The sequence below is a fragment of the Podarcis liolepis genome (genome assembly GCF_965112155.1).
Source record: "Podarcis liolepis genome assembly, chromosome: W".
NCBI classification, from domain to species: Eukaryota; Metazoa; Chordata; class Lepidosauria; order Squamata; family Lacertidae; genus Podarcis; species Podarcis liolepis.
The window spans coordinates 28908761-28928769 of NC_139568.1; positions in this window are offsets into that span (position 1 = coordinate 28908761).

Sequence of the window (20009 nt, forward strand, 5' to 3'; positions counted from 1 at the left end):
AAGCCACTATCTACCTCCGAACAGAGCGCTGGCCGAACAGAGGAAGAAAGTCAAACCAACACTACTGGTGAGGCCTTTGGGAGTTTCCCTTTTATCTGAGACCGACCCGCGGTGGCCCTGCGATAAGCTCCGAAGGAGAATTTTTATATTAGTCTTAGTCCTGGTGGGAGTAGGACTTCAAAGGAATGGTCTGTGTTGCTTACCGGTAGTCTCCTTGTAGAACTAAACTGCCGGACTGTGAGGGTGAAGGTGAAGACGCCGACTTTCATATGAACAGGCAGTGAAATATACCCCCACTGCAAGTGCTGGCAGGCTTGAAGGAAATATTTATCACCTGAGTTGACGTTAAAATACTATCCCCCCTCTACTCGATATCTGAATTATGGGATATGGGAAACGTCTTAGAGATTCTGAGGAGACAGTCCCCGTTCCCTTTCCGAGATCAAAGCAAACAAGGGTGGAACCATGTCACTTTAAGGAAGGGAGTAATCTACTGGATTGTTCCTACACGGTAGAAACTCAGAACCGTTTTAACCCTCTGATTGATTGCGTGTCAGCACTTAAAGACGAAGAGCGAATAAGTAAGATGGCCGCCGAACTAGCTGCAGAGTTCTGGAGGTTATCTGAGGCAAGTCCTAAATCTGCTTTTTAAACAGGCTCGACACCGAGCCAACCTTTGAAACTCCCTTTATAATATATTTTAACTCCTCCAGAGTTTTTAAGTAGTTTAATAGTCCTTTTAGCTTGTTGCTTCTAAAAAAAAGAGCTCCTTTGCTACCTTGTTACCTTGTTATCTTGATGTCCGGAGGGTTTTGCTCCCCGTGATGCCGCGCCCCTCAAGTTTGACCGACAATAAGGAAAACGGGTGACAGCTGATTTATTGCCAACTCCGTGTTACGCTCTGAACTATAAGCTATCAAATTACAAATCACAAACAGCTATCCCAAATCTTGCCTCATTTTGGACCTTAGCCCATAGCTGGGTGGACAAAGATTTGCAAATGGTACTTACTAGAAAGAAACGTAGGGACCTGGGGATAGTGACAAGTCCATTGTTCCAGGAGTGTTATGAGAAACAGAGTAAAATCACGCAATACTTTTTACACACAAGGGACAACGAGAATGGAAATGGAAATGAGCAAAAGATGGCTGAGATGTCTGAGTTGAAGCAGGATGAGGCTCTTCTTTTTCCCTCTGCTGCTCAAGATCACTCAACCTTCTCTAGAGGAATACAGGACACAGAGAATAACAACCAAAATAGGAATACAATGAGCCTGGCCCACGAAATAGTCTTGGCTGAGATATTATCTTCAGAGTTACAGGAAGAAACCCGAAACTCCCAGAAACCCCAGACTTCATCTATGGGCTCCCAGACGGAAAACAATGACTGCTATCCTCAGGACTGGCTGCTCTCTATAAATCTGGATCTGGCAGCTATGAAAAAATACTTAACAATAACAAATGGGCTGCTCCTGACATTAGTGGAAAATTATCCCCTCCAAGCTAAAGGCTCAGAACCTCATGGTGTTGATCCACAAACCACCCCTCAAGAGCCAGAATATACAAAGCAACCAGCAACCAGCAAGTGCACACAAGGATCAGCAGCGGAAAATCATTTACACCAAGGAAAGGACATAGGGCTGTATGTATCTGTCCCTAAAACTGAATTTCCTATCGAAGTAAATCAAAAGAAGCGAGGCATTAGTAAGAGATCCCATAAGAAGAAAGCTGAAACTAAAAAGAAAAGTAAGAACATAAAAACTGCAAGGAAATCTGCTACAAACCGACGTGCATGCAAAGTATGCTGGAAAAGACTATATAAGCTGATTCCAACAAAATCAAAAACAAACTCTAACAAACCTGCTACACATGGCAGCAGAGAGAACAACAGTGTGGATCCAGGAAAAAAGATCCAGCTGAAGTCTTTGAAAGAAACATCATTGCTGCCTAACAAAACAAGTGAGGAAACGGAATCACTACCCGGGTGCTCTATGCTGAAACCCCAAGGATCCATAAATATTAAAGAAGACTCACCCCATACTATTGATTATGGCAGATTTCAAGATGAGCCAGTAGCAGGGCAAGACTTGCCCCAGGATAAAGGATGGAAACTGATGTTGGCAGATAGGAAGTTAGCTTTTCTTAACTACCCGAAGCCAAAGGGCTTCCTTACACAGGAAGAACGCTCGGTGCATTTTGTGAATATTTTAGATGATATGCTGCCAGGGAAAATAAAATTAAATGACATTACCTCAGTAGATTTCATATTCTACAATGGATATTCTCTGCGAGTGATTGCCTCCTTCAAAGATCAAAACTTGGCTAAATATATATATAGATCAAGACATCTGCTGTCAAAGAAAAGGATAACGGTAACAAGATTTTTCGAAAACAGCACATGTTTGAAATTGTTCCCTGATGAGTTTACGACAGCTGAGATAAGATTTACTTGTAAACCAAAGGAGGAGAGAGGACACTCAAAAGACAAATTGGAACATACTGAGCAAGGGTCCTTGAAACTAAGACAGGAGATGAGATTGCCTAATGAGGGGATGGATAACTTCTATCCAGAAGAAAAGGCATTAATAAACCAGTTTGGATTGTTGCCTTTCTTTGCCCAATCTGAGATCTTGAGAAGATTGGAGACCCTTAGAAATAAGTTAACAGAGATGAATGCTCAGGAAAAAGTAAGAGAGAAAGAACCGGCAACGGACCAATTGAAGAAAGAGAACCTCTCTGAAAAAGCCAAGACAGACCTCATGAAAGATTACTTTTATAATACCTCTACAATTGCGGAGATAAACCTGTTAACAACAGATCTAACACAGTGCGTAAGGGACAGCAACAATCTACCATCTAAGAAGGAAACCATCCCTATGGCAACCACGAAAGACTACCCTTATAATACCTCTGCAGCTGCAGAGATAAACCTGACAACAACAGATCTAACACAGTGCGTAAGGGACAGCAACAATCTACCATCTAAGAAGGAAACCATCCCTATGACAACCACAACGCGCTCTTGGACCAGCATGAGATACCTGGATGAGGATGAACTTGGTATCAGTCAAATAGAACACCCCAAGGTAGATTCGCCAAAAAAAGGAGTACTGATCACTAACGTTAGCACGCTGCACCCTTCAACTGATTCCATTGAGTACCTGGGCGATAATACATCTATGGACATTGCCAAAATGAATGAAATCCAACCAACAGATAAAAAGATAGGCCCAAAAAATCTTTCAAAGGCAAATTGACTAAGATCAATTTTTGGCAAGACAACGTGCAACCTTGCCTTGCTAACTTGGAATATTGCAGGTTGGCAAAAGAGGGTTTCTGACCAATCCTTTGCAAAATATATCCAGAGACATGACATTGCGTTTCTCCAGGAGACCTGGAGCACAAGTGAAGTGGAGTTAAATGGTTTTTCTGCGTTCTCCCTCCCAGGTCTTTTAAGTACTAGAGGGGGGCGAGTTAAAGGTGGGTTAGTTACTTTAATCTCAACAAGGCTAAGGGCCACATTTAAAAAACTAGACCCACTAGACCATCTGGCCACAGCTGTGCAAGTACAGTGGAGAACCCACAGCTGGCTGCTGATTAATGTATACCTACCCACACAAAGAGAGAAAAGATTGATAAGAAATACTTGGGCTCAGTTAGAACAGTATCTTGACAAACTACTAAATCAATTTCCTGATGCCTCTGTAGTGGTGGCAGGTGACCTAAATGCCAGAACTGGACAATCTGATGAGGCTTTGTGTGCCCATTTCCACGAAACAGTCCCCATTATAGAGGAAACCCACCCAATACCAGCTAGAATCTCAAAGGATAAAGGCTGCAATTATGCCGGCTTATGCCTACTACACTTGGTCAATAAGTTGGACCTGGTTATATTAAATGGCCGTACAGAGGGGGAGAAGGTCGGAGAATTCACATTTATATCTAACAATGGCGCCTCCACAATTGATTATATAATCGTGTCGTATGATCTTCAAAACAAAGTTCTGGAATGCAAAGTGGAGGAGCGCTTAGACAGTGATCATCTGCCATTAAGTGCACTCGTAGCTGCGGGAAAGGATTTATCCTGCGCTGAAAAAATCGAGCATTCGAGCCCTACAGCTTTGGAGCTCAGATATTCACGCATTAGATGGACAGATGAACTGCATAAGGAAATTTCAAGTAGGCTATGCTCAAAGGAATTCCTCATTAAGAGAGAAAACCTTATAACTTCCTCAAGCCATGAATTAAAGATAAATTTATTTCAGGAGTTAATTTTACTCCTTCAAGATTCCCTGAAGGAAAAAAGGAACAGGCCAAGTAGGCAATCCTCAGTATATAAAAACTCCAAACCCTGGTTTGATCAAGAATGTCAGGATATGAAGCTAAATTTACTGAAAAAATACAAGAATTATAGATCTGCCAATTTACCCCAACTCCCCACGGGCTGGTTTGAAGATAAACGGAATTATAAAATTTTGATCAAAAACAAAAAACTCCTGGCACAGAAAAGAGAATGGAAATGCCTAATAGATGCATCCAGAGAGAGAGATTCGGCCACCTTCTGGAGACTGGTAGCAAATGGAGTGCGACCTACTTCCTCAGAAGTGGAGTATACTATACCTGCAGGGACTTGGGAGGCATTTTTCCAATCTTCATATTCAGCTCTGCCTTTGACACAGCCACTAATACAGTGTGCGGCAGGTGATGAGTGGCCTCCGGTGTCGGTCGCGGAGATTAGGAGACTTATTCAGGCACTCAAACACAGAAAAGCCCCGGGAGCAGATAACATCTCTCCTGAACTTCTCAAAGCCAATATTGACTGGTGGGCCCCAGTCCTTGCCACCCTTTTCACCAGCATAGATCAAACAGCAATAATACCAGAGGACTGGGGATTGGCAATCATCGTTCCCATATTCAAGAAAGGCTGTAAACTTGATCCAGCCAATTACAGACCAATCAGTCTCTTAAGTATCATCAGCAAACTTTATGCAACTCACTTACGTGAAAAGTTTGCGGACTGGCTGGAACAGGAGCACATCCTAAAGGAAGCCCAGGCTGGTTTCAGGGCACATAGATCAACTCTAGACCAAGGATTGGTATTGCAACATCTAGTGGAGAAATACACCTCAAAGAAAGGAGGCTCTCTCTATGTAGCCTTTATAGATTTCAAATCAGCCTTCGACTCGATACCCCGGCACAGACTTTGGGAAAAACTAAATGTCACAAACATCGATAGACGTCTTTTGCTTCTTATCCATAGACTACATGAAAATACTCGGATCCGTGTTAGATGCGACCGTTATGGGAACCTATCAAAGGAAATCCAAAGTTCCCATGGTGTCAAGCAAGGCTGTGTTCTTGCCCCTATTCTTTTTAACTTCTATATAAACTCCTTAGTCGGAAAGATGGAGGAAGCAAGTACTCATTCCCCAAATCTAAATAATACACCAATCCCGGTCCTTTTGTACGCGGATGATGCGGCACTTATTTCCTTCTCTTGTGTGGGTCTAAGAAAACTTTTACGAGCTCTTACAGAGTATTGCGAAGCTGAACACCTAATAATAAATTACACTAAATCAAAAATTATGGTGTTCTCCAAGAGAAAACTCCGACATAAATGGAAAATTAATAACCAACGTATTGAGCAAGTAACATCTTTTAGATATCTTGGAATAATTTTTGATGAGAAGGGATCTTGGTGCCATCAGATTAAGAATTCCATTGTAAATGCGCAAAGATCTTCCAGAGCTATCATAAGATTCTTTTACAGAAAAGGAGGTCAATATGTTCCTGCTGCCTCCCAGGTCTTTGTTGCAAAAATACTTCCACAATTGACGTATGGCACCCAGATATTTAATTGTCAAAAACTCAAGTCCCTGGAATCTGTACAAACTAAATTTTATCGTTCCCTACTAGGGTTACCTACCTGTGTCTCTAACACTGCCATTAGGCTGGAGGTTGGCCAACTCCCTATTAATGCCAGGATATGGATCCTGAAGATTCACTTTTGGCTAAAACTCATATTTTTCCCAGTGGGAGTGGCTCCATTGACTCTACTAGACCCGTTCCAGTCTAAATGGAGATTGTCGCTTTATGAAAAATTGAGGGGCCTGGGGCTTTCCTCACAAGAACTCATAGCCTCAGGCTTTGAAAAGGCTAAAATGATGGTGAGCCAGCGAATAGGAGATGTAGAGCTTCAGGACCATATGAGCAAGATAGATAAATATCCAGCTATCCAAGATTATGGAAAAGGGTTTAATCTAACCCCATATTTGCTGGACCTACAAATCGCAAAATATAGGCGGGCGTTTACCCTTACCAGATTTGATGTATTGCCATCTGCCTTACTAAAGGGCAGATACGAGGGCACACCCTATGCTGAACGAGTTTGCCCATGTGGTCTGAAGGAGGTGGAAACGGCTTCACATGTGCTGTTACACTGCGACCTTTACGGGGATATCAGGTTACTGTTTATCTCCCCTATCGTTCAGAAATTTCCAGGTCGATCTGAATCTCAGCGGCTGAAAATCCTACTAGGTGATAAAAACCCAGAAGTAACACTGAAAGTGGCCAAGTTTTCTGCGGCCGCGATCAAGCGGAGGGCATTAGCTGTAAAAAAGTAAAAGATCTGACCCCTGGATAAGCCCCCCCTTTTTTTAAGCCCATACATATACTGTAGTGCATATATGAGTATGTATATGTGTGTGGGTGTGGGTGTATATGTGTATTGTTTTTATGTATAATTTTACAACTTTTAATTGACACCATCATTCCCTTGTAAATTATTGCTGCCTTTTATGTTTTTTTTCTTTTCTTCTGGTCTATGACCGTAATAAATTCATTCATTCATTCATTCAATACCTCAAATAACAAGCGATGTGGGCAACAGTAAGAGTGTAGTCTCTCCTCAGAAGGAGGAACTGGTCCTTGGCACGGCCAATCATATGACATTTGAACAGTCCCATTTAATAATCAAAACCTTGCACTGTATATTCAAAAGACTAGATGATCTTTCGTCCCAGCTGCACAGCCTCCAACAAAAGATAGTTACTACTTCTCCAGCGTCAGCCGGTGTTAAGTCTCTTGAAGAGAGGAAGGGGACGAGGAGTTTGTCCTTAAATAACAAACGTACTGACAAATTTAAATACAATCTTAACCTTCAATTAGGTCATCAATCCTTGATTTTAACACCAAGGAAAGTGTGCCTAACTATACAATATGGGGACCCAAGATGGAGAACTCTGGGCGGTGCCATGGAACTCCTAATGGGGCTTTTAAATATGGAGGCAACACAAATTGACCTCTGTGCAGTCCTCCCCCTTGTCTATCATCATAAATCCCAGAGAGTCCTGCTTGCGTTCCAATCCACAAAAATTCCCACTATCATATTACGAAGGAAAGCATTTTTGTTTCGCTGTGGGATAGCACCAACGAGAGCCTTTATAGACCCTACGCCTAAACCCCTACTGTTGGAGGCAATAACCAAAGAGGGCTTAAAATCTGCTAAACCCGATCCACCAGTGGACACCGGAGTGGGTGTTCTACCCCAGGAGATGAGTTATGTGGCCTCCACTCCCCTAGCAAAGAACAATGACCGTCCGGAAAGTGGCCTGACCCCACCAGAAGAGATCGAACTCATTGCCTCCTTTGCAGACTTACCAGCGGTGGAACAAAAAGAAATTATTAATAGGCTCGAATCGCTTAAAACCCAACTTATCAGGAAGCTCAGCACCAGAATACCCATGTACAGCGATCATGACATCCTAGAAGAACCAGTTCATATGGCTCTCGCAATATCTAATGCTAAATGTATGTCGGAAATGGAGGATAAGATACAACCCCAAGAAGCAACTACCAGTCCTTTCCTCCAACCAGAACAACCCTTCGTGCTCTTAATAGATTTACATTACCGTCCCTCGATAAACATACCTGAAGAAAGCAGCACACAACAGGAAAAATCCCCTTCTACACATTCATCGATGCCGGACCTGGAACCTTCTTATAGCACTGACCAATCAAGAGAAGAGGTGCCTTTGCCAACCTTCCCAAATAGCCCACTCGCTCAGCCTCATCCCTCTTTGCGGAGCATTATGGATTCAACAGCAAGACCAGTGACGGAACTGACTGAAGATCCAACAGGCCACATAAATCAAGTAGCCCAAAAGACCAGTAGCAGGCTACAGAGAGACCAAACTTCTGACGAGATAGATGGACCACACCGGGTGGCCCACCAAACTCTTTTGGAAAAGGGGGCCGCCCCTGCTCAAGGTCATACTCCTAGTAGATCGAGTGGCCAAGTTCAACAGTCAGACAACCTTGTAAATCCTCCCACTCAGCTTTTACGAGAGGTTTTTCATCAGAAGAAGATAAGTGATTTCTTCCCGTATTAAAGTTGAGCCAACCTTCCGAATGACAGTCAATTGGAGGAACGAGGAAACCCCAGCCTTCAATATTAAGTTGGAACATTGCTGGATGGAAAAGTAAAAAATCAGATCCAGAATTCCAAAAATATATTAATTCCTTTCTTATCATTCTATTACAAGAAATTTGGGTGGAGGAGGAAATTGAGTTAAATGGCTTTGAGTTTATATGTCTGTCTGCTAGCCCGTCAACGAATGGTGGCCGCCCTAAAGGTGGCCTTACAATTGGTATCTCCCTTAAACTTCGGGCTAAACTTTCACTAGTGCACGCATTTCCGCCTTATGCTATTACCGGACTGATCTCTGGTGGAAACTTCTCTTTATTGGTTACAAATGTCTATTTTCCCCCGGGAGGGTTAGCAGCTGATCTTACTTCTAGATGGGAATCCCTAGAGGATTTTTTACTTTCTTGTTATCTTAAATATCCTAATGTCCCCTCCATTACCGGAGGCGATTTTAACGCTCGGATAGACTCAAATCGGGAGGCTCTTATAAAGTCTAAATGGTGGGTCGACCCCGGCGCTCAAACCTATGATCTAGTATATATCCCCACTAGAATATCAAAGGATGCAAAAGTCAATAAGGCGGGAGTGATGCTTTATCAGATGACTTTACGCCTTAATTTAATTATATTAAATGGCAGGTGTCCTCCAGATATACCAGGAGAGTTCACCCACCTGGGGTTAAAATCAAACAGTGTTCTTGACTATGTATTGGTTTCCCGGGATCTATTTTTGAATGTCACCTCTTTTAAAATTGATAATGCCCAATTTAGTGACCATCCCCTGACAACCAAGTTATGTGTTGACTGGCAGCTGCTCGAGCGCTCCCACCCAATCCCGGTGATTGTGGAGCCGTCCACTAAAACAAAGGGGATTAGATGGTCCCCTGCCCTCGATTTTTTTTTGGGGGGGGGGATATACGATGAATTAAAAAAGATGATGGGGATAACTTTTACGAAAAAACCGGAGGCATTTCTAGTATTTTAGATAAAGAGATCCCAAAAAATCTAAGAGAGGTATTCTTGTATGCAACCGCAGCAGCTCGTATACTTGTGGCCAAGGGATAGAAAGATCACGAGGCTCCAAAAATAACAGATTGGCAAATCAAATTACAGGAATTGGTGGAGACGGCTCAATTGACTAGCAAACTCAGAGGAATCTCAAAGCAAAAATTTGCAGAAAAATGGGATGGTTATACAAGATATGTTAAAAAATACAATAATAGTTTTGACTCCGTGCTAGCATTCGAGTGATAAAGGAACTAAAAGGAGGTGGACAACAATTAAGGGTTTATTATGTTTTCAGAATGTATTGGAAAATTTATACAGAAAGGATTATTGTTTTGTGTACATTCCATTGTAAGAATGGAAACAGAGCCACAGCCACAGCCTAAGTCTGAAACAATCCTTGATAGAGTGCCAGAGCCAGAGCGAGACCCTGAATCAGTGCCAGAACCAAGCCCTCATTCAGAACCAGAGCCTGAGAAAGAGCCAGAGCCAGAACCAGAGCAACAGCCACAGCCACAGCCTGAGTCTGAAACAGCCCTTGATAGAGAGCCATGTTCGGTAGATTTATTGCTTTATTGTTCGGCGCCCAGCCACGCTTCCCCTGGGAGCCTCTGTAGATCGTAAAGCAATTAGCGGAAGTACACAGCGGCGTGTGTCGAGAGAGCAGTAAACAAGTCCCACACGTTTCTTCTGTCCTACTATCCCTTTATTTGCTCAAATATAGTGTGTTTACAATTCATAAAGACCATCAGATTCAAGCTGCATTTTCTCTGCGTCCTTCTCTCTCAGTGCAGCGGCTGAACTGCTTTCGGTTCCCACTCAGCTCACAGCATTCCAAGCGGCTTTCGTCACGTCCTGGCTTACTTCCCTTGTAAGAGCCTCCTCTCAGGCTTGAGGCACAGAAGGTTAACCCTTCACTACACCCAACACCCCCTCTTGCCTCGCGCCTGAGGGGAGAATCAACCCTTGACCCTTGGTCGTCCCAAACCCAGACCTTCGCAAAACTCCCCATGTCTTTGGAAGGTGAGTGGCTTCGTGAACCCATCAGCTAGGTTCAGACAATACTTCAGAGCAACTAATCCCTCCTGAACGCTCTGGCACACATTCCAAAAGCGAATGTCTAGGTGTTTAGTTCTAGCCTTGAACTGACCTGACTCTGCCAAACGCAGGCATGGTTGATTGTCCTCGAAAACACGTATCGGCAGACAATCCACTTCGCAGTGTTCCTGCACTAAGCAAGCATAGAACTTCTCTGCACACCTCTGAAAGAGCACTAAACTCAGCCTCAGTGGATGAGAGCGCTATAAGACTTTGCTTCTTAGACCTCCTTCCAAGTACTGAGTTCCCAAACTTCACCACTAGGCCAGACACAGACTTGCGATCCTCAAGATTAGCCCAATCCGAGTCCACAAGACAAGTCAGTTTGACTTCTCCTTGTGCCGGCAACCTAAGACAAAAGTCTTTGGTTTCCTGCAAATACCTCAGAACTCTATTGATGCCATTCCAGGCTTGCACACTAGGGTTTGAAGCTTCCCTGCTGAGCAGATTGACAGCAAACGCTATATCAGGTCTGCTCCAGTGGGACAAGTACAACAAACTCCCTAGGGCTGACTGAAACACTTCAGTATTTTTGAACGCAGCGCGTTCTACTTGCTGGCTGTCCTTTACAAAACTAGTCTCCATAGGACTTCTCACTCCTGCACAATCACTCATCCTCATGTTCTGAAGCAATTGCTAAATTTTGCCTCTCTGGCTGAGCAAGAAGCTTCCATCCTGTGCACGCTCAACACTGACACCTAGGTAGGTTTTGAGAGCACCAAGCTGTTTAAGCTTGAACCGTTTCCCTAGCTCTTTGGCAAACTTCTCTGCCTGTTCATCTGTCTCTGAGAAAAACAACAAGTCATCAACCCAGATCTGCAAATACTCTTGTGTTGCCCCTGATCCTCTCAAATAAAAGCAACTATCAGCAACACTTCTCCTGAAACCTAGCTCTTCTAAGGCTTCATTCAGGCACATGTTCCAGTTTCTGCCAGATTGACGTAATCCATAGATGGATTTGTGCAATCTCCACACAACATCCTGCCTTAAGTTCTCAAACCCCGGAGGAGGAATCATGTACAGCTCCTCCTGGAGATCTGAGTTAAGGTAGGCAACATCCACATCAAAGTGGTTTACCTTCCAGCCTCTCTGTGCTGCACAAGCTAAAAGCGTTCTCAGAGTCTCCGCTCGTGACGTTGGCGAATACACCTTCGTGAAGTGTATTCCCTTCCTCTGAGTAAATGCTCGAGCAACTAACCTGGCTTTATACTGTGGTTCTCCAGCGTCAGTGGGTTTCAAGCGGTAAAACCACCTGCAACTCACAGCCTGCTTGCCCGGTGGCAACTCTGTGAGTGAGAACACACCTAGATCTTTCATGGACTTCATCACTTTGTCCATTGCCCTGTGCCACTTGCCTGCTTCTTCCTCAGGTAAACTCTGAATATCCTCGAAGGATTCAGGTTCACATCTGGCTGAACCTACCCAGACGCCTGAAGCATCGTACCTATCAGGAGGCCTCCTTGTCCTCGCTGATCTCCTCAGTGTGAATCCTGGTGACCCTGCTGCTTCACTGGGTCCAGCTAAATCATCTCCAGTGTCTTCCCCCTCTGACCTGCTGTGCCTCTTGGGCCTTACAGCTGGTCCAGCAGGTGAGGAAGGCTCACTCTTTGGCTCAAATTTGACACTTGCCTGAGGAGGTGATCTAGGTTCCCCCCTCTGAGGGATCCTGAGCTGTCCCTGCCTTGGACTCTGTCCCTGTGGTGGACCCTGTTGCTCTGGACCGTGGTCCCCAGCAACAAGTTCCTCTTCCTCCTCAACATCTGAGTCATAGAACTGCTGCGAAATCACGTCTGGATTAGCGTGCAGACGTTTCCAACCAGCTTGCTCACAGAATTCAGCGCTATTGCTGATAACCAACCTAGACTGGTTTCCACTTGGGTACGCAAACCGCCAGGCCTTTGAGCCAGGCTCATACCCTACAAAGATCATTCTTTTAGATCTTGGCTCACCTTTCTTGCGTAGAGCCTTTGGAATAAGAACCCAAGCCTCACAACCAAACACACGGAGGTAGTGTACCTTGGGCTTCTTTCCATGCAGTAAGAAATATGGCGTATTTCCTACACTAGAGTTGTACACTCTATTCTGCGTATGAACAACGTAGCACCAGGCCTCAGACCAATATTTCTGGGGTAGCCCTGCGTCCCAAAGGATCGCAGACACAGCTTCCTCCACCGTCCTGTTCCTTCTCTCTGCGACCCCATTCTGTTGCGGAGAGTAAGGAGTGGTCAAACGGTGGCTAATCCCCTTCTCCCTAAAGAAATCCTGTAAAGCAGAACCAGTGAATTCAGAACCTCTGTCACTTTGAAAACCACGAACTTTGGTGGAAAAGGTTACCTCAACTGCGGTGATCCAATCCCTGATCATTTTAGCTGCCTCCCCTTTCGTTTTCAGAGAGAAGGTCCAAGCAGACCTCGAAAAATCATCAATCAAAAGCAGAGAATACTTTGATCCTCCCAGTGACTCAACTGACATGGGTCCACACAAATCTGAATGAATTAATTCAAAGGGTTGTGTGGTCCGCCTCTCTGACTTTGGATATGAGCATGTCACAATTTTTGCCTGTTTACATGCATTGCAATCTAAAGATTTGTCACAAACATTAAATTTGCACCCTTGTGTCAGCTCTGGTGCTTTCTGAAGATATCTCCAATTCAAATGGGCGAAGCGTTGGTGCCAAATATGTGAACAACCATGGTGGGGCGCCACATTCACACATTGGCCCTTCGCCTCTTCGGTGTCATCCTCTCCTGAGGAAACAAATTATCTTTAGACTGCACTGTGTACACGTGTTTCCCATCCTTGGAAAATTCACATTTGTCACCTGCAAAAGAGACATGAAAACCATCAACTAGTAGGTCATGCACACTTAACAAACAGTTACCGCAAAAGCTTTGACTTCATGCTTAAGGAAGGGACAGAAGAAAGCCTGTCTCTGTTAGTCTTTTTCTGCTTCCATCCGCGATCGTCACAAATTCCTGAGTTTTTACTGTCCTGCAATTTCTCAAAAGACTGCTAGATGGCACCAGCGAGTTGGCGGCTCCACTGTCGATTATTACAGTAAGAAAGTCTTGTTGTTGACATTCCTGGGTCGTCAGGGCAACAATTTTCTCACTACCCCCCTCCTTGGGGCTTCTGCAGATGTCCTCTCTGGTTGTCACGGCAACAGACTCCCCCCGGCAGGAAGACTTGCCCAGGACCTTCACAGCTTCCGTAGATGCAATTCTCTCTTTTTCTTTTTTCTTTTTTCCCCCCAGTACATTTTTATTCAAATTACACAAAGAAAATATACAAATAGACATACCGCTAAACATATCAGTATACATATGAGTACATATTTACATAATTTATTATTTCCCTTCCCCAAATTATACAAAAAATCATAAAAAGATAAAGAAAATCATAATATTTCGGGCTCTGCCGAGTCCTGGACTCCCCTCCACCCTTTTGGTAAGTATCAAATAAATTCCACAATCACGTATTTTTTTTTTTATCCTTAAAAGTTAATCACTCACTGTTAGATTTATTCCAACCCCATCATTCCTAGCAGAAAGGCTTCAGGTCTTTTGGGAAAAGTGTATTTAAGTATTTTTTTAAGCTCGTTATAAATTAGTTCCCCAAAGCCTTTCACTTTATTACATGACCACCACATGTGATAAAAGTCGCCTTCTGCTTCACCACATTTCCAACATCTTTTATTCTTTAACCTATACATTTTAGCCAATTTCACCGGCGTGTGATACCACCTATATATCATTTTCCAGATATTTTCCCTCAGTGCCATACACGCCGTAAACTTTATACTACTGTTCCACAGTTCCTCCCACCATTCAAAGTCAAGATTATGGCCAATGTCTATTGCCCATTTAATCATTGCCTCCTTCACCTCCTCGTCTTTTGTGTACCACTCCAGTAGCATATCATATATCCTAGACAGTATTTTATTTTTACCTTCAACTACCTCCACGTGGAACTTAGATTTTTTGTCTTCAAAGCCCAGTTTCTTTTTATCTTCTTTTAACAAATCATTCACCTGGTGGTATTGCAACCAGCCAGTGAATAAGTTTTTTATCTCTTCGTAGGGTCTAAGTTTGTTCCCTTGTTCTGTTCTACTTATAAGTTCTTCATAGGTGGCATTCCTCTCTTCCATATTTGTTTTCCTAATCGTTAACACCTCTAATGGTGAGATCCACCAGGGAGTCTTCCTTTCCAGGAGATTTTTATTTCTCTCCCATACCTGGTATATTGGTCCCCTAAAAATATGGTTTAGGAAGCCCCTATGAACCTTCACCTTTTCGTACCACAGGTACGAATGCCATCCGTACCTGTTATTGAAGCCCTCCAAATCTATTATATCTCTATTTTCCAATCTTATCCAGTCTTTTAGCCACAATAAAGACGCGGCTTCATAATATAGACTCAAGTCCGGTAAGGAAAAGCCTCCTCTTTCCTTTTTGTCTACCAATATTTTCATTTTTATCCGCGGTCTTTTTCCCTGCCAGATATATCTTGCCAGGGCTCTCTGCCATTCCTTACACTGCTTTAAACCTTTAAGTACAGGGATAGTTTGAAATAAGAACAACATTCTGGGCAGAACATTCATTTTAACAACCGCTATCCTCCCCAAAATGGATAGATATTTCACTTTTTTAGCTGTCATAATACCCGCCCTTTGTTCTAGATCTGTCGTTTCTTCCTTAGTTAAGTTTTTAACCAACATTTTAGTTTTATTTTTATTTACCTTGAGTCCTGCCACAGCACCAAACTCTTCAAATATTTGTAGGGCTTCTTTTACGCTATTCTTTGGGTCCTCTAGTGTTAGTACAATATCATCCGCAAAAGCTTTGATTTTGTATTCCCTCTTTCCAACCTTAATTCCTTTAACCTCTGTTGCTTCTCTCAGTCTCTTATTGTGTATTTCTAATACTGTTATAAACAATAGAGGAGACAGGGGGCAACCTTGTCTAGTCCCTTTATGTATATTAAAAAATTCTGTTGTAGTATTATTTATTACCAGTTTTGCCTTTTGTTCATGATAAATTGCTTCTATGCCTCTTCTAAATTTTTCTCCCATTCCCATAAATTTCAAACTTTTCATCAGGAAGCCCCATGAAATATTATCAAATGCCTTTTCGGCATCTATGAATACCAGGGCTGCCTGTTTATCTATTCTGGTGTCCAAATATTCAATAATGTCTATCACATTTCTTACATTGTCCCTTAGTTGTCTCCCTGGAAGGAAGCCCGTTTGATCTTTATGAATTCTGTTGTTTAAAACGTTTTTTAATCTTTCTGCCATTACATCAGCAAACAGTTTATAATCATTATTTAATAACAAAATTGGCCTATAATTCTTCACTTCCAGAGCATCCACATCTTTTTTAGGAATCAATGTAATATATGCTTCCTTCCAGGTGTTCGGGATCCTTCCCTCTTTTATTATATTGTTCATCACTTCACATAACATTGGTGATACTTGGTCACTTAATATTTTGTAGTATTTAGCCGGAAGGCCATCCGGCCCCGGCGCTTTCCCGGATTTCATCTTTTTTATAGCCTCCTTTATCTCTTCTTGTGTAATGTTTTGATCTAATAGCTCTTTTTCTTCTTTTGAGATCTGTTGCAGATGGTGTTCTTGTAAGAAGCAATCTATTTCATAATCTGTTTCCTTTCCTCTTTTATATAAATCCTTATAATACTTTTGAAATATCTTTTTTATCTCTTTTGGTTCCTCTACCATCCTTTCTCCTTCCCTTATCTTACAAATCACATTTTGTTTCCTTCTTTCTCTTATTTGCCACGCCAAATATTTCCCTACCCTATTTGCTGATTCAAAGTTCTTCTGTTTCATCGTTTTAATTTTCCATTCAATCTCTTGGTTGATTATTGTAGAAAATTTGGCTTGTAGTATCTTTATATTTTTTGTTTTGCCGTCTTCTCATCAGGGTTAATAGTTAATTTTCTTTCATTTTCTATTATCTGTGTTAAAATCTGTTCTTTCTTTTTCTCTTTTTCTTTCCCTAAGTGACTATTTTTCTGAATCAAAAAACCCCTCATAACTGCCTTTCCTGCATCCCACACCATCTCTATAGCAGTTTCTCCATTTAAATTCCATTTAAAGTATTCTTCAATTGTTTCTTTAGCCTTTGTTACAATTTTCTGATCATTGAATAAGAATTCATTCATTCTCCATCATCCTACTCTAACATCTTTACCTCTTAATTCTATAGAAACCGCATTATGATCAGATATTGTTCGTGGAAGAATTTCAGACTTAATTAAATTTTGTATCATTTCCTTCGATATCCAAACACTATCTGTTCTTCCCCAACTCTGGTTTGGGTTTGAAAAGAAGGTGTATTGTTTAATAGTGGGGTTTTTAAATCTCCAGGCGTCAATTAGTCCCATATTATCAACCATGTCAAAAAAAGAGCAGGGTAGTTTACCTTCCTTCGTCTTTTGCTTTTTTGTTGATCTATCCAAGTCTGGTGCTACCACCCCATTAAAGTCACCCATCAGTATCATTTTTTGATCCATCCACTCCATTAACTTATTACCTAATTCAGAGAAAAAAACTGACTTTTTCTCATTTGGCGCATATATTCCAACAACAATTATTTTTTCTCCTTGAAAGACCACCTGTACTACAATCAGTCTCCCTTGATCATCTTTATACAATAATTTTGGTTCAAATTTTTCCTTTATATATATTACTACGTCTCTTTTCTTAACCTTATCCGATGTCACAAAGTCCAATCCTAGTCTCTTGTTACTCAGAATTCTCTTATGCTTGTTTATTACATGAGTCTCTTGTAGACAAATTAGGTCGCAATTCTTTTTCAATAATATATGTGCAATCTGGTTCCTTTTGTTTTTATTGTTCAGCCCATTCACATTCCAATTTAGTATTTTTAAAGTCATCTGTTATATAGTGTTAATAAGTTTATCAAATCTAAATAGAAACTACTGTTCTTTGTCTTCTATCTCTACTTCTTCCCTTTCTCCCTCCTCTCCTTCTTCTTCTTCGCTCCCCTCTCCCTCCCCCTCCTCCCCCTGTTGCTTCCCAACCTCCTCCTCCCACCCCGTCATCCTTCCAAAGTCCTTCTCGTATCTCCTTGCAAATTTCTGAAGTTCTGAAGGGGTGGACAGTTTAAATCTTTTTTCCTTGAAGTAGAATGAAATACCTTCCGGGAATTCCCATCTATACAGGATCCCGTTTTTCTTCAGCTGGTTGGTTAGTTTTTTATAAGGGTCCCTCCTTGGAAGAAATCTCGAAGAAATCTCTTTTAATATAATAATTGGGTTTCCTTCAATATATAACCTTTTGTTATAATTCTGTTTCAGTATTTCATTTCTTATCTCCAACGAATTGAACATGGCTAATACATCTCCTGGTAATTTTTTCCCTTTGGCTTTGACCGATTTTGTTTTTATCCTGAATATGTTTACAAGAGAGTAATTTATCTCTTCTTCCTTCCTGTCTAGCCAAGTTGCTAACTCTTTAACCATTTTAGATCTTATATTCTCATTTAGACTCTCCGGTATTCCTCTAAACTTCAGATTTGATTGATTTTGTCTCATCTGTGTCATAGCCATGTTGTCCATCAGCTCTTCCTGTATCTTTCCTATCTCTTTCACTTCTACTCTAATCCTGTCCACCTCCTTCTTACTGTCCTTCGTATCTTTTTGCACCCTTTTCATTGAATCCTCCAGTACCTTAGCTCTTACCGATAATTCTTTAACTTTTCCTGTCAGTTCGCCTACCACCCCCTCCAATTTCTTATCCAAAATATCTTGCACTTCTAATAACTTTCTCTCAATATATTGTTCATTATTTTTAAATTCTTTTCTTATTTCAGCCATCAAACTATCGTAATCTTTGATTTCTTTCGCCTCTTTCCCCTCTTCTTGTCTTGATGGCCTCCTTTCTACTGGTGTTCCCACCCCCTTTTTCGATCCGTTTTTCATTTTATATATTTAATAGTCTTCCTCCTTTGGTATAAAGAGAGAAAGTATTCTAGTGGCAAAACCCACGTCTCTCAGATGTTACAGGGAAAATTGAAGCTGTACTGTTTGTGTCGTTCCCCTCTTGAACGTTGTATTCAAAGAGGTGGAGGAGCGCTGTATTCCAAGGAGTGAAGGAAGGAAAAACCATCCACAAAAATCCGCGCCGGTCGTTGCTATCGCAGTCTCCGACCCGGTGAGACAGAAAGCTTCCTTTCCCTTCTCTCTAGTCCGTTAAACTGTTTCACTTTGTTTTGTCCGCCATTGGGGGGGGGGCTAAGAATAAGGAGGTACCGTACCACAGGGGGAAAAAAAGAAGAAAAAGAAAAGAAAAAGCCTATTAGGAGGATAAGGGAAAGCGATCAAGATAAAGAAGGTAATCAAACAATGAGGGGAGGAAGAGGGTGACCCAAATATCAACCAGTGGCACAGAGCAAAAAAGAGAAAAGGAGAGAAAAAAAAGAAAAAGAGCTTGCAAAGTTCATAAAAGGACTATATAAGCAGCACAGAAATAATCGCCAAAGTTACTGAGACCATTGGCTTAAATCCCAGTGGCCAATAATCCCCTGGAACTTAAACGGAGTGTGGGGTGTGTCTTAATCCAAAAGTGGGCATATGGGTGTGGGGCAGGACCCAATTAGAGCGTCTCCTGAGTGGAAAAGCTTTTATATGTTGCAAAAAGTCCTGACCCACCGTCTTGATTTCGCTTTCCCCCTTTCCAAAAGTTCTCAGTCTCTTTCCGCTGTAGCGGTGAAATAATCTAGAAAGTAAACCCCCTCTTCTCCAGCCAATGTATTAGGTTGTGACTCTTTATATCGGGGAGAAGAACACGAAATGAGGGTGTTGGTATGGAAACTCGCTGCTTTCTCCAAACACACAAATCTCTTTTTCCTTCCAAACGTCACTGGAAGGGCGCTGCCTCTCCGCGTCTTCCCTCCTCCTGCTGCCAATCTGTTTTTCACTCTTTTAGCTGGCCCGAGTAAAATAGCAGTTTCTGTCCTTTGTACCAATATGAGAGGTGTGAGTAACAAAGAGGTGTGAATAATAAAAGTCTCTAAGCGTATGCTGCTTGACTCAGACCATGTTTACAGACGGCGTGCAAAGGAGTTAATTGCCATGAAACCGCCCCTGCAATCTCTTCCCGGTCATAAACGCTGCTATCTCACCAAGTTGAACAGAAAAATTCCTTTCACTTCTTTCTAATCCCTTAAGATATTTTCATTTGTTACTTTGCCTCAGAGTCCTTATACTTTGTATCTGAGGTCTTTCTTCTACAACCACTTAGCGGCAGCTTTTTTTGTTTTCCCTCTCTCCCAGCCTTACGTTGTACTCCATTTTCTCTTACCGCCGGTAGTGGATTCCTGCTCCTATTACCTTTCGTAATCCTTTTACGCTGGGTTCTTTAGTTAGTCTTTTTATCAGCTTAGTTGGTTTGTTTTTCCCCAGTTTTATGACTGTTGTCGGAGGTTCACCGCTTTCACA